The 14044-nt window shown below is 36.7% G+C and overlaps 1 protein-coding gene and 1 long non-coding RNA gene across 5 annotated transcripts in view; one reads left to right on the top strand and one right to left on the bottom strand.

The window, feature by feature from the left end:
* LOC135220718 (cellular tumor antigen p53-like) overlaps nt 1-6158 on the top strand; it is a 106133-nt gene extending 99975 nt beyond the window's left edge. For all 3 annotated transcript variants that reach the window (XM_064258136.1, XM_064258137.1, XM_064258138.1), the window contains exon 9: nt 4074-6158. The gene's annotated coding sequence lies outside the window, so the exon portion shown is untranslated. The remainder of the gene's footprint in view (nt 1-4073) is intronic.
* The window catches only part of LOC135220719 (uncharacterized), a 689951-nt gene that overhangs the window by 13665 nt on the left and 662242 nt on the right, over nt 1-14044 (bottom strand). The window lies entirely within an intron of this gene.

Below are 14044 nucleotides of genomic sequence, written 5' to 3'. Positions count from 1 at the left end.
CGGTCTCTGTTGCTGGAGCAGGAGGAGGGAGACACGCAAGAGTTTTTGTCTTCCTTTTTGGAAGTTGTTGATCTCATCTGTGGGTTTCACAATTTGGAAAGTAGGACTCAGGCTTGGTCGTCTTACACTCCTTGCTTGGAAACCTTGGTGGGAGTTACACAGGATCCCAAATAATCTCTTCAGCTTCCTTTGTTGAAGCATGTTCAGTCGGTCTTACGTAAGGTTAATGCCTCTGTTTCGGACCGGGACGGTTCGCTTCACTCTAGGGGCTCTACCAAGCTACTACCCCCACCTCTCACGAGACAGGAAGTACTATACTACGAACTCTGCATTTTTTATGTTGCGCCATCTTAACCCAGATCTCATTCGCCTGAAGCCGGGGTTGACTTTGGAGCAGGTGAGGTTAGTGACTCTGTCCTTGTCTCTGCAAGATGCCTCAGTACTGGAATCTACGGCAGCCTCCATGTTGCACTCGGTTTCTTGGCTGGACTTCTGGTCTGTGGTCATTGCCAAGATAGCTTCTGACAGGTCCCCAGAAGGGTTGGTGAGTGCATCCTCGCTTGCCAGTCTGTTGCAGTCCGTGGGCAAGGCATTTTCATATATGGCTCATCTCAGTGCTAATTTATGGGCTAACCCTCTTCTGATTAGGATGGAGAGATCACTTGACACGGAGTCCTTGCTGGCATTGAGGAACGGAGATCTGTTGGAGTCCCAATATTTGTTTCCTCAGAAAGAGCTCGAGAATACGATAGACCGGCACCGGGCTGACACCAAAGACAGACTAGTGCACCAGGCCGTGTCTAAGTCGAAGTCTTGTCCTCAGAGACGTCAGGCTCCTCCTCCTCCCCCTGTCCAGCAGCAGTCAAGGAGATTGTCGCCTGGTAGGCCGTCGAGGAATTCGAGTTCGGCAGGGCCTTCCCGTATGACTTGGCCTAGATCAGAGGATCAACGCCCCTTTCGCTCTCGTTCCTTTAAGCTAAGAAGGGGCCCAAGGGGCAGAGGTAAAGGGGGCCGTCGGTAGGTTAGGCGCCTCTCCCTCTCCAGCGCCATGGGTGGGGGGTTGCCTTGCAGGCCATCGGGCCAAGTGGCAGAGTTATGGGGCAGAGAAGTGGGTGGTAGATGTAGATGTCATTCAGGTGGGGTACCTACTGCCATTCAACTTCTCTCCTCCTCTGTCGGACAAGTCGCAGCTCAGCAAGGCATATCCTCCAGATTCTCTGAAGTTCTTGGCTCTTTGGGAGGAAGTGCAGAAAATGCTGGACAAGGATGTGATAGAGGAAGTGATGTTTCCGTCCCCGTGGTTTTACAGTCACATCTTCTTGGTGCCCAAGGTGTCGGGAGGATGGAGGCCTGTGATCGGCTTATCCACCTTGAATCACTTCATCAGGAAGACACGGTTCAAGATGGAGACCCCTCCAAATCCCTGTTCATCCGACGTAGGAAGTTCCTTCGCTTCTCTCTTGGGGACAAGGTCTTCAAGTTCAAAGTTTTGTGCTTCGGGCTGATAACAGCCCCGCAAGTGTTCACAAAGGTCTTCTCTCTCATGTCAAGTTGGGCTCATGCTCAGGGGATCCATTTGCTGAGGTACCTCGACGATTGGTTAGTCTCTGCAGTTTCCAGGGAAAAGCTGCTGCAGGACAGGGATCATCTACTTCGGTCTGTCTGGAACTGGGCATATTAGTCAACCAGGAAAAGTCGAACCTCATACCCAGTCAAAGGATTCTCTACCTGGGCATGGTCATCGATACAACAGTGGCTAAAGTTTTCCCGTTGGATCAGAGATTGGAGAAGTTGTGGGTGATGGCATGCAACTTCCTGCCAGAATCACATCAGTCAGCTCATCAGTGGCAGGTTCTTCTGGGAGTGTTGTCTTCCTTGGAGAAGCTGGTCCCTCATGGGTGTCTTCATCTTCGGTCTCTGCAATGGAGACTGGGAGAATTCTGGTCTCTGGTTGGGGACTCACCCCTGTTAATGGTTCCTCTGTCTCTGGAAGTAAGAGAAGACCTTTGTGGTGGTTGGACGACCAGAATCTTCCACCGGACTTCCTTCTATTCTCAGACGCCTCCCTCGCAGGTTGGGGGGGCCTCATTTAGGCGCCCTCATCGCTTCAAGAGTTTGGAGTTTGGAGGACAAGCAGCAACATATCAACTTCTTGGAGTTGAAGGCAGCCTTCCTGGGTCTGAAGGAGTTTCAGGAGACGGAAGAAGGTCATTCTGTCGTTCTCATATCGGACAACACCATGGTGGTAGCCTATGTGAACAACAGGGCGGCCTGGTTTCTCGTCAACTTCACGCCTTGACTGTCGAGGTTCACCAGTGGGCGGTCAGCAATTCGGTAAAGCTCTCAGCCAGGTATATCCCAGGCAAACGGAATGTAGTCGCAGACAAACTCAGTTGCTGGGATCAGATCCTGGGCACAGAGTGGTCCCTTCATCAAGTGGTAGCAGACAAGCTTTTCCAGGTTTGGGGGAGACCCATGCTGGACCTTTTTGCGACTCGCTTCAACAGGAAGCTGGAGATATTCTGTTTAGTGGTTCCAGATCCTTTAGCAGTGGCTGAGGACGCATTCCAACATCCCTAGGACAACCTGGGGTTGTATGCCTTCCCTCTGTTTTGTTTGATCCGTCAGGTTCTGAACAGGCTAATGAGTTTACAGGGTCTCAGGATGACTTTGGTAGCCCCTCTGTGGCCTCAGGAATAGACACGTCATTTGCTGGACTGGTCTGATACAGGTGAGTAAGGTAATCATACTGATAGTGAAGTTGCTTAATATACAAATATCATACCCTCTATTCGGTAGCATATGGTCCTCTCCTTGGCAAGGAGGGGTTGGGAGTAGTACAAACCCTGGTGTATTGGTTTGCTATTGGACAGTCAAAGTTTCTCTTTGGTTCCCTATACAATGGTTCTCCCATATATCATTGTACGTCACTCAGGGTCTGAGTGGTTAGATATCAATATATCTAGCTTCTCAATGGGCTTCAGTCCCTCTCCAGAAATCATTTCTTCTGGAAGCTGGACTAGTGGGTAGTCCCTCAGCCGGTCTAGGATGTCTTGTACCTCCCTCCAAGTATGAGTCTATCCTATTGTCAAGACTGAAGGTTTGTTCGCGTATGAACAAATGACAAATTTTCCAAGACAGTTTGTATTTTTCATAGCTACAAACCTGAGGTCTTAACATTATACTGCCCACCTCTAGCTGCCCCTCTTTTTGTTATGACATCCTGAGTTGGGAAAGACTGGCGCAGTGGCATAGGTGCTTGGTCCTTGACCACTCTTCACCTGATTTACGCATGCGTTGCCAGATATCACAAGATTCCTTGCTTTCATCTACTTTTTAACCGGATCCAGCTAGGCGCTAGAAATTATCCTATTGTTAAGACCTCAGGTGTGTAGCTATGAAAAATACAAATTGTCTTAGAAAATTTGTCATTTTGTCAAGTTCTCACACACATTTGCCTCAATTTGTCTTTTCCATATTTGCTGTAGTGACAGCAAAAAACTAAAATATTATTATCAGGGAAGTTTTGTATACCAGAATTTTATTTTGTGCATGGTTGCTTTCATAAAACTGGCAAGCTTTTATCTCTAATGGAATTTGCCAGTAATCAGGTGCTATATCATAACTTAAATTTGAGAGGCTACAAAGATCGTTTTTGCCAAAATATACTGAAATAATGATATACCTGTGATTGCCAAAATAATGAAATGATGATCTTACAGTCTCATATACAGATATACTTTTGAAGATTTACCTTACATTTAGTTATAAGATATCCTAACTTTGAATGAAGATAAGTTGCAATACCCTTTTTTTTTTTTTTTTTTAGTAACATCCTGATTTTCATATGTCAAATCAAATTCTTTGTAGTAGCATCCTGATTTTCATATTATAAATCTTATAATAAAATCTATTAAAATTTTTTTACAATTCAATTGATTTTAATAAATGTAGTTTCCTGACTTTGAAAAATTAGGACCATGAATATTGTAAGAAATGTTGTATCTTGTTGCCTAGTCACCCATGGCAATACATATAGACTGTGTCAAAAATACTTCCTCTTTTATTTACAGATTACATCATGCACAACGTTCCTAACTTCTTGGAACAGGTGTAAAGTGTTTGTTTGTGCACTTCAGTCCTACATAAATGATGTTGCACACTTATTCATTTATATTTCCTCATGTTGCTGGAACACTACGTTTGTGTACATGTCATGGTATACAGCTAAAATGTAAGAGCTTCGTATGACTATCATTTGTTAAAACTTAGTCGTGTCAGGTACACTTGGTCCAGTCAAATGATGTTTCAATTTACAATAGTTAAATGAAGATAAAGAAGTGGTTTTTGTTGTTTAAGTACATTACTTATACTACACATTATTTTGTTATGCATATAGTACTAATAATTACTTGTTCTGTGTCATTAATAAAAAAATTTTTAGGGAAAGCTGTAATATACTGTTTTTTATGTATATTTTCCAAATTGCAGGAAAGTTATTAGCTCAATAAATTTTAAAAACTTTCTTTATGATGTACAATGAACTTATATTGTCCAAAACAGTTTACTAAGTGATATACAAAATAAGTGATATACAAAGGCCTACACTGTTTTAGTTGAACTGTGCTTCAGTTTTGTTTGCAGTTTAATTTAAATCATGTCTTACATTAATGATATATTTTGTCTCTGGAGTTCATTAGATTGTCTTACATTAATGATATATTTTGTCTCTGGAGTTCATAAGATTGAAGATAAAATTTCACTAATTGTTAAGATTTGCTCTGCATATGTAAAGGAATAGTACAGTATATGTAAAGGAATAGTACAGTATGTTTCATTGATTACATATTAAGTTGCACTTAGCATTTATGTATATATAAGTTAATACATCATGCAGATATTTCCCTCCAAATTAAAACTATTGTGAATTGTATTGTAATCTAATTGAAGGTTTATTTGAGACTGTGTGGAGGAAACAATGTGAATTTTTTATCAACCTTCATAGTCAAGTAGATCAAAATCTAAAACCAATTTATATTTATATGAAATCAGCAGTGTGCATTGGGTATTTGATACATTACAGAGAAAGCATTATATGTTTTGTCAAAATTGCATTCACAGGCAGTTTCAGATGAATTAATTGAAAAATGTTAAAAGCAAAACTTTTAATCAAAATGCAAAAGATTATGTTAATCAAAATGCAAAAGATTATGTTTAACTTTTAATCCAAATGCAAAAGATTATGTTAATCAAAATGCAAAAGATTATGTTAAAAGATTTCAAATTATACAGCCTCTTCCAAAGAGGAACGTGCGCTTTAGTAAATCACCAAAAACCTGACAACTCCCACATACTACTTTCAAGAGCAATATCATATAAGGGAATGCAACCAGACTAACGACCCTTGAAGGGCATCCATTTGCAGTGTGTTTACAACGTACAATTTACTTCATTCCTTTAGTTGGTAATTATATTCTAGCATCTTCCTCAACACCTGAAGAAAATAACTTAGAGAACTGCAGTTCTATACATAAAGAAAATGTAACCCATTACCAAAAACTTTAAATTACCCAGATTTTAATATACCAGCAATGAAACTATAAGAATTGTCTTGAGTATCCCACAAATCACTTCAAGTAAATTCAGAGGCAACTCTCAATGCAAGTGCCAATCTAATTTGGGACAAAAATTACACTTACAATTAAATATTTTCTTTGTGACACACAATGTCAATTGATATTGAGTTTTACAGACAAATCCATGACAATTTCATGTTTTTAACATTTTCACTTGACTCAGTCTTTGCATTTTTAAGAATTTGTAATATGTTTAATAAATCAAACGGCTAAAAAATAAACCCTTCAAGCCAGGCTTATGAGAGCTGAGAATGTTGTCAACTCAGTGGCTTGGTTATTAAAGTGAGTTGAAGGAACGGAAAATCACCTTACACTTTGTTTGGTGGGAATGGAATGAAACGAGTTGTTATTAATTCAAATTCTTATTTGTTAAATTATTTTTTATTCACTGTCTAGTGGTGTTAAGTTATTCCTATTATTAATATAATAATAATTAAATTTAATGTGTCCTTTGTTTTTGTTGCAACTAATCTCTCTCTCTCTCTCTCTCTCTCTCTCTCTCTCTCTCTCTCTCTCTCGCTCTCTTCTCTCTCTATTCCTCTCTCTCTCTCTCTCTCTCTCTCTCTCTCTCTCTCTCATTACAACACACTTCATCACAAACTATTTTGTAGTTTCTGTAAGGGAATAGTGCAGTTAAGAGCTATTTCCAAAAAGTAAAATTTTTGCTTTTATTCGATAATTACTGATAAAATGTTATGATGAATACTTTGTTGTCTTTGCATTAGTGACTAGTTTTTGCTTTTGACCAACATGCCAGACTGTATATGAAATAATTGGGTTCAAGCATAATTTTTTGCAAATGTTTTGAAGATGGACTTTTCAGAATCTCAGGGGTGAGGTGAAGAAATTTTTTGGGTTTTAAATTTTTTATGATAATAAAGAAATTTGTTTATGTGAATTATCACTGAAAAGTTTGTGGATGCATACCTTTTATGGAGACAGTATGGAGCAGGTTAATAATTATTGTGATGTAGTGTGTTACCTTTTTGAAGGAAATTCAATAAGGTTTCACACAAAAAGTTCTTTATCTATGATGATGGTAAATCTAAAGTTTCAAAATCTTTTGAACTTTTATCATGTATTTTTTCAAAAGTTTGTAATATTCTAAACATAGGTTAAGTAAAATACAAAAAAGGCCCTTTTTTTCTGGTGTATTAGAACTATGAAGTACAGAAATTTAGCCTTTCACTATATATATAAAACTTTTATCCCCCCCAAAAAAAGGACAAATCCCAAAAAAAGGACAAATTTTATAAGTTACCAGAAATATACTTTAAATACTTACAATTGTTTGATTGAATGTTCCCCTTTCAGTTGCATGTACGTAGTTTATCACATGTTTCTGGGATGATAATTTATGTAGGTAATAAATTTTTCCAAAGCTAGAAATTACAAAAGATTATGGTGGTCAATTTATCGTCAAAAGTGTGTTTACACTATTTATATTTTGTAATTTGGATTGTAAAGTATAGTAACAATTGATCCTGTTATCCTGTTTATCATGATGTTTTGCAGCCAACTTATACATGTTAGAAGCTACCATTGTTTTTATTATTATTATTATAATTATCTGTAGACTTAAAAAGAAATATAAAGGAAGTTTCAGAGATAGTCTGTGACAATCATTCAAAACGGCAGAAAATGAATTAGGTATGTCTTGGGGAGGGGATACTGTCACAGTAGAATCAAGATGCAGATCAATTTCAGAGATAAAGAGAGGTCTAGCAAAGGACTGTCTGCAGACAAAGAAAAGGACAAACATTCATGTAAGGGAAAAGGGGTCCTATAAATGTAGGTGGCAAAGGCCAAGAATCCTATAAATGTAGGTGGCACTGTAGGATGAAAAGAGGAAATATTCAGGATGGTGAAGTGACTTGGAAAAGAAGTGAAAAACTGGAAGACAGGATGATATTGCCATGATAAAAGGACCATCAAAACAGATACCATTTACTAATGAAGAGAATAAAGGTTCTTTGCAGTGTTCCTTCTGGCCCTAGCTGCAACCCCTGTTATTCCTTTTACTGTACCTCTCATTCTTTCTTCCATCATACTTTCCACCTAAGAATTGATTTATAGTGTAACTGCGAGGTTTTCCTCCTGTTAAACCTTTTAAAACTACTTTCAATTTCCCTTTCTGCACTGAATGACCTCACAGATCCCAGGCCTTGACCTTTGATGTAAATTTTATATTCCAATGGACTGCTGAGGCTTTTGGGAAGATGAAAAGCAGACAATCCCAAGGACCAACAGAATAATATATGATAAAAACACCAATCAGCATTTTCCCTTAATAAAGGGAGTGACTCGCGCTACAAAGAAAATAACACATGGACCCTATTATTATTAATAGGTGTTAGTTTTTTCCAGACCTCTGAGTCTCAAGTAGACTCTTCTCGGGCCTGGTTCTCAGGGATCAATCCTGAGAAAAAAAAAAAAAAAAAAAAAAAAAAAAAAATTTAAGACTTTATTTAAGAAACCCGTCTTATTTAAAAAATTTATGATTTTATTAATTGAAAAATCCCTGCTTTCCGCAAGAATATTTTTCATTTCTGAACTCCGCAGATAAATAGATCTTTGCTGGGTCCAATTTGGGCACTCAACAAGCAAATGCTGCACTGTCATGGGTATTTGACATCTGTTACATTTCACTGGGTCAGCATGTGGTGTTGACATCAAGTGACCATGTGAGAATCTTGTGTGTCCTATACGTAGCCTTGCTAGGATCACCTCTTTTGCTCTTTCCTCCTGTGAGGATGTCCTCCATGCATAGACTTCAGTTTTTATATTTTTAAGTTTGTTTGTTGTTGGCACCGAGGCCCATTCTTCTTTCCAATCCTGGTAAATTAATGTTTTAACTGATTTTACCCAGTCTGACACTGGGGCATATGAAATTGTTGGAGGGATAGTGCAGGGGCTAATTTGGCAGCAGAGTCTGCATATTCATTTCCTTTTATTCCCACGTGTGCTGGGATCCAACATATTTCCATTGATATTCCTGATTGGAGGAGTTGATGAATTTTTATTTGAATTTCCTGTACTATTTGGTTTCCTGATTTATACTGTCCTATTGCATCTATAGCGCTACGTGAGTCACTGAAAATTACAGAGACACTTGCTTTTGCCTCAGATATCATATCTAGAGCCATCTGTATGGCTGTGACTTCAGCAGTAAATACTGATGATATTGAAGGTAGGCTTTTTTTACTTAACATATTTTTCGAATATGCAGATGCTCCTACTCCAACATTATTTTTGGAGCCGTCTGTATATATCATAAATTTGTCGCCTTTTCTTCTAATGTGTTCCAAAGCATGTTGGCGGTACATTTCCATACTTGTCATTTGTTTTTTGAGTAGGTAAGACAGGGAGGTACATATCTTTACTCTATTTAAAATCCATGGTGGTGGCAATTCCATTGGTGGGTGAAAAATTGGATTCATATTATGTATGTTCATTATGTATCTAGCTCTTTTTGGGAAAGAGCTTGTACTATTAACTGCTGTTACTTGATTACAGTTTTGGAAGCAGTAAGTTGCAGGAGACGATCCCACTTGCATTGAAAGACCTCTTTGTATTGTTATTAAATTACGGTGATGTTTTAAGGCAAAATACCTGCCTCCACCAAAAGTGAGTTTGTTGGGGACGATCGGAAAGCTCCTGTGCACAATCGCACGCCTTCATGGTGCACTGCATCGAGAGATTTTAATGCAGATTCTGAGGCGGATGAATATATTGGACAGCAGTAATCTATTATGGATAAGACTGTTGCCTTATATATCATTAATAAAATGTCTCGCTTTGCTCCCCAATTAGTGTGTGATAACTTTTTTAATATGGCAAGGGCTTTGATGCCCTTGGCTTTAATGTATTTGATGTGCTCTTTCCAATTTAAATGTTGATCAAATATTACTCCTAGATACTTGATTTTTGTACAAAATTGTATTTCAGTGCTATAAAGATGCAGTTTGATTGTTTGGTTCTTCATCCACCTTTTGTCTTTGTAGAAGACGATTGCTTTTGTTTTATCAGTTGAAAATTTGTAAATCCAACTGAATTTGCCAACTACATATATTTGAAATGGCAGTACTAAGAACTCTCTGAGCGTGTCTCAGATTACTACTCGTATAGTAAATGACAAAGTCATCAACATATAAACTGTTTTTTTACACCACTTGGTAAATTTATAGTAATGTCATTGATTGCTAAAGCAAACAATGTACAGCTCAAGACACTACCTTGAGGGATTCCTTCTTCCAGTTTATAGGTTACTGAGTAGGAATTTTCTACTCTTACTTGAAAAGTTCTGTTTGTTAAGAAGTTCTTAATAAATATTGGTAAGTGGCCTCTTAGTCCCTTGGAGTGGAGTTTTTGCATGATGTTATGTTTCCATGTTGTATCGTATGCTTTTTCTATATCAAAAAATATAGCTACTGTTAATTTCTTTTGTTCAAAGCCTTTTCTGATATGATCTTCTAAATGTGTTAAGGGATCTAGGGTTGATCTGCCAGCTATTGAACCAGATTGTGTTGGTGTTAAAATGGATTCTTTGGTTATTACATACGTTAATCGTGCATTAACCATTTTTTCTAAGATTTTGCATAGGCAACTTGTTAGAGATATCGGTCTATAATTGGATGGATTACTTGCATCCTTTCCTGGTTTGTTTATTGGAATAATTATGGCATGTTTCCATTTATCAGGAAAGACACGTTTTAGCCAGATACTATTGTAAAATTTTAATAAATATGATTTAGCTATAGGAGCTAATTTTTCTATCATTTCAAATGATATTTTATCATATCCTGGTGCAGAGGGATGACAAGAGTTGATGGCATTATCTAGTTCATCCATGTTAAAAATATAGTTATATTCCAGGTCTTCAAGAGTTTCAAAATTGAGTATTATATTTTCTTTTTGTTTTCTGATACTTTGAAAATGTGTATCTAGGCTGGAGTAAGCACTGATGTTTTCAAAATGTTTCCCAATTATGTTGATATTTCATAAGTATCATGGTATATTTTTCCATTTAATGTATTGCACTTCTTGGAGGTCTTATATGTTTTCCATTGATTTTCCTTATCTTTTGCCAGACATCCCTTGTGGATGTGTTTGAAGATATGTTTGAGACATATTCCTTCCATGATGCGATTTTTTTCTGCTATTACAGTTTTTCTAAATTTGGCTGTATATTTGTTATAGTGGTTAATTGTTATGTTTGTTATAACTATTTTGTTTAATATGTTTATACTATAGGGCATTTTGTTGAGTGATTTAAGGCGAGTTTTGAGTCTGTTTAGATTGCGACTCAATATATGTTTTATTTTACTTAATGTTGTTAATGTTGGATTCCACCATGGGACAGGGGATTTTGTGGAATGTGTTTTTGGTTTTTGGAATACTTTTATCTGCAGCATTTATTATGAAGTTTGAGAAGGATTCACATGTAGTATTGTGATCTTCATTATGTGGGAATGGTGGTATGTTTCGTGTGTATAGGAAATATTTATCCCAGTTAGCTTTTTGGATATTATATCTTGTAGGTGGCAATATTTTGACATTACTTAAGTAGTTCAGAATGATTGGGAAATGGTCACTTGTGTATGAATCGTCTAGGACGTTCCATTCAAATTTCTCCGCTACATCATTTGAACATAATGAAATGTCAATTGAAGAAAAGGTTAGGTGTGTATTTGAAAAATATGTTGGAACTTCACTTTCATTGAGACAATACAGGTTGTGTTTCATTATAGTATTCTCTATGTTGATTCCGGATGTGTCAGTGGGGTTATTAATATCCCATAATGGATTATGTGCATTAAAATCTCCTACTATAAGTAGTGGTTCCTGTATACTTTTGCTAATAAGTTCAGAAAAATCACTGAAATTTGCATTGAAATTTGGTTGGTTATATAAATTACAAATAGTAATTTTACTTTTATCAGGCATATACAGTTTAATTGATGTTATTTGATATGGCATAGATGGTATGTCAACAGGTCATATGTAATGCTATTATGAACGTATATGGCTGTGCCTAATTTCCACCGTCAGTTGGTGAATAACAGGCAATTTTATAGTGTTGGATATTTGTAGGGTTACTTCCTATATGTTGTAGACATATGCACATTGGGTTGTGGTCTCGTATGATTCTTTGTAATTCACCCAGACGTAGTCGGGTTGGGTAAGAGACCATTTATATTCCATTGAATGATTTTATATTCCATTATTGGGAGGAATTGGTGTTAAATTCTGTAAATTGATTGCTGATTTACTTTATCTCGTAGTTTATATGCATTGAATTTATTTGTGGTTTTTTAATCGTTGTATTTGTATGTGGTTATTAGATTCTGCAGTTGTTTGTTTTTCATAGTTGAATATTAATAAGTCTATTTTTGATTTTATAATTTCCTTTTTGTATTTTAAGGATTCAGAACATAATTCGTTCTCATGTGGTGGTGTTAAAGGGCACCTCCTTAATTTGGTAAAATTGTCAATACAATTTCGTACTGTGTCCTCTGTCTTGGTAGTTAGTTGGTTATATGTACTTACAAAGCATTCATTACAACCACAAGATGAAGCATGTTTGGTAATGTTAATTATTGGTTCAGAAGTTTTTGGTCTAGCTTTAGAAATGTCTGGTTTTGTAATTCTATTGTTCCTTTTCTGTAGTGATAAGGACTGTTGGTTTGAGGGTTATTTGTTTTGTTGTTGTTAATGGGATATTTCGGTCTTGTGGATGGTTGGGGGGTGATAGTTATATTTTGGTTTGGTTTAATGGTATGATTTTCATTAGTAATATTTGATAGAAATTGTAAAGAGTGATCTTTACTGTCCAGATGTTGGCGGTTTGATTGAGATTGAGGGTAATTGTGTATTTCCACTTGTGATGAGGTTAGTTTAATATCTTTTTAAAATGTTCTCCTGGTGTAGTTGGAGTCTCTCTGGATTGATTGTAATTTTCAATATTTACTTTTTTTTTTTTTTCCCTTAGGTGGGGTTCTTTCTAGAATTCTTTTCTTTTTGCCAGTTCGATTATCATCATTATTTAATTCTTCTTCTATTGGAAGTTCTTTTCCATGGATAACTGATCATCTATGTTGGTGGTGGTATTGGTTGTTGTAATATCACTTTATTTTGGATTTCAGTATTATTGGTATGAAATCCAGTTTCCATGTTTATACTATCTTGTTTGTCATTGTGCTGTTTGATGTCTTGATTTTTAGTCACATTTGAAAAGGTGGGGGTTTTGGATGGATTGTTAACGCCTCTTACTTTTAGCTCAAGTCTGGCTTCCATGACTGACATTCCTGTCCTATTTATTAACAACTGAAGTTCTGGTGTTATATTGGTAAATGAACACTCCTTAGATTTTGCGTGATGGGCTAGTCCACAATTAATACATTTTGATTGTTTACAGTTCCAATTAGTGGTATGGTCATCTGATGCACAGGGACTGCACATATAGCTTTATTACGGCATCTTTTGTATGTGTGTCCATACCTTGAGCACTGTGTACATTGTAATGGTTTAGGAACAAAAGGACGAATTCTCTATTTTGTCCAAGAATTTTTATTTTAAATGGTAAGTCTTGGCCTGTAAATTTTATTTTGGCAATGTTGATATTTTTACTTTTATCTTTCCTACTTGAAATAGAGTATATTTCTAAATCGTGGATATTGTTATATCTCAATTTTAGGGAGTCTAGCAATAGTTGTTTTGAAGGAAGCTCCTGCTCGCTATTGGGTAGGATGACTGTACCCTGTACATAATTCAATGTTTCGTGGCTTGTAATTATTACCTTTATATTATTTATTTCTGTTATACTTAAAAAGGCAGTGGACTGCTTTTTATTGGTTACTTGGATAAGCCATTCATTGTCCTTGATGTGTCTGCATTCCATGTCTTGTGTTGGATATATGTTAAGTAATTTGTTTTCTAGCATCGCTGCTGAGATTTTGTTGTCAGCTTTGAGGACTAGAAATCTTGACCAATTATCTGGTCCAAAGAGGTCATCAAAATGTACCAATGTGGGATTAAGTCGGTAATTTTTGTTTCTTTTTGGTCCTTGTTTTATGTATGTTGCTTGTCTATTATGATTTTTATATTTTTCTGTATTGCTGGGAGGATTATTTGTCTCTAATTCAGAATTATTGTTCATCATATATGGTTCCATTGTTACGATATTGGAGTTTACCAATTTATGTTTGTTTGTTTCTTTTTTATTTATGCACTCTATTTGGTTTTCTGGTTCTGCTGCTTTACTTGGAACAGGGTGTTCCTTTGTATCTTTTATAGTACTTTCACTACTTGTGGCAGTACCTAGGAAATTCGGGAGTGACGTGCTAATGGTCATCAACTGTGCCGTAGTTTTTTCCATCATGGGGCCCAGGGTACTCAAATCATTTATT

Source organism: Macrobrachium nipponense, chromosome 2 (assembly GCF_015104395.2).
Source record: "Macrobrachium nipponense isolate FS-2020 chromosome 2, ASM1510439v2, whole genome shotgun sequence".
NCBI classification, from domain to species: Eukaryota; Metazoa; Arthropoda; class Malacostraca; order Decapoda; family Palaemonidae; genus Macrobrachium; species Macrobrachium nipponense.
The sequence above is the reverse complement of the archived record's forward strand: the minus strand, read 5'-3'. Positions and strand labels throughout refer to the sequence as shown.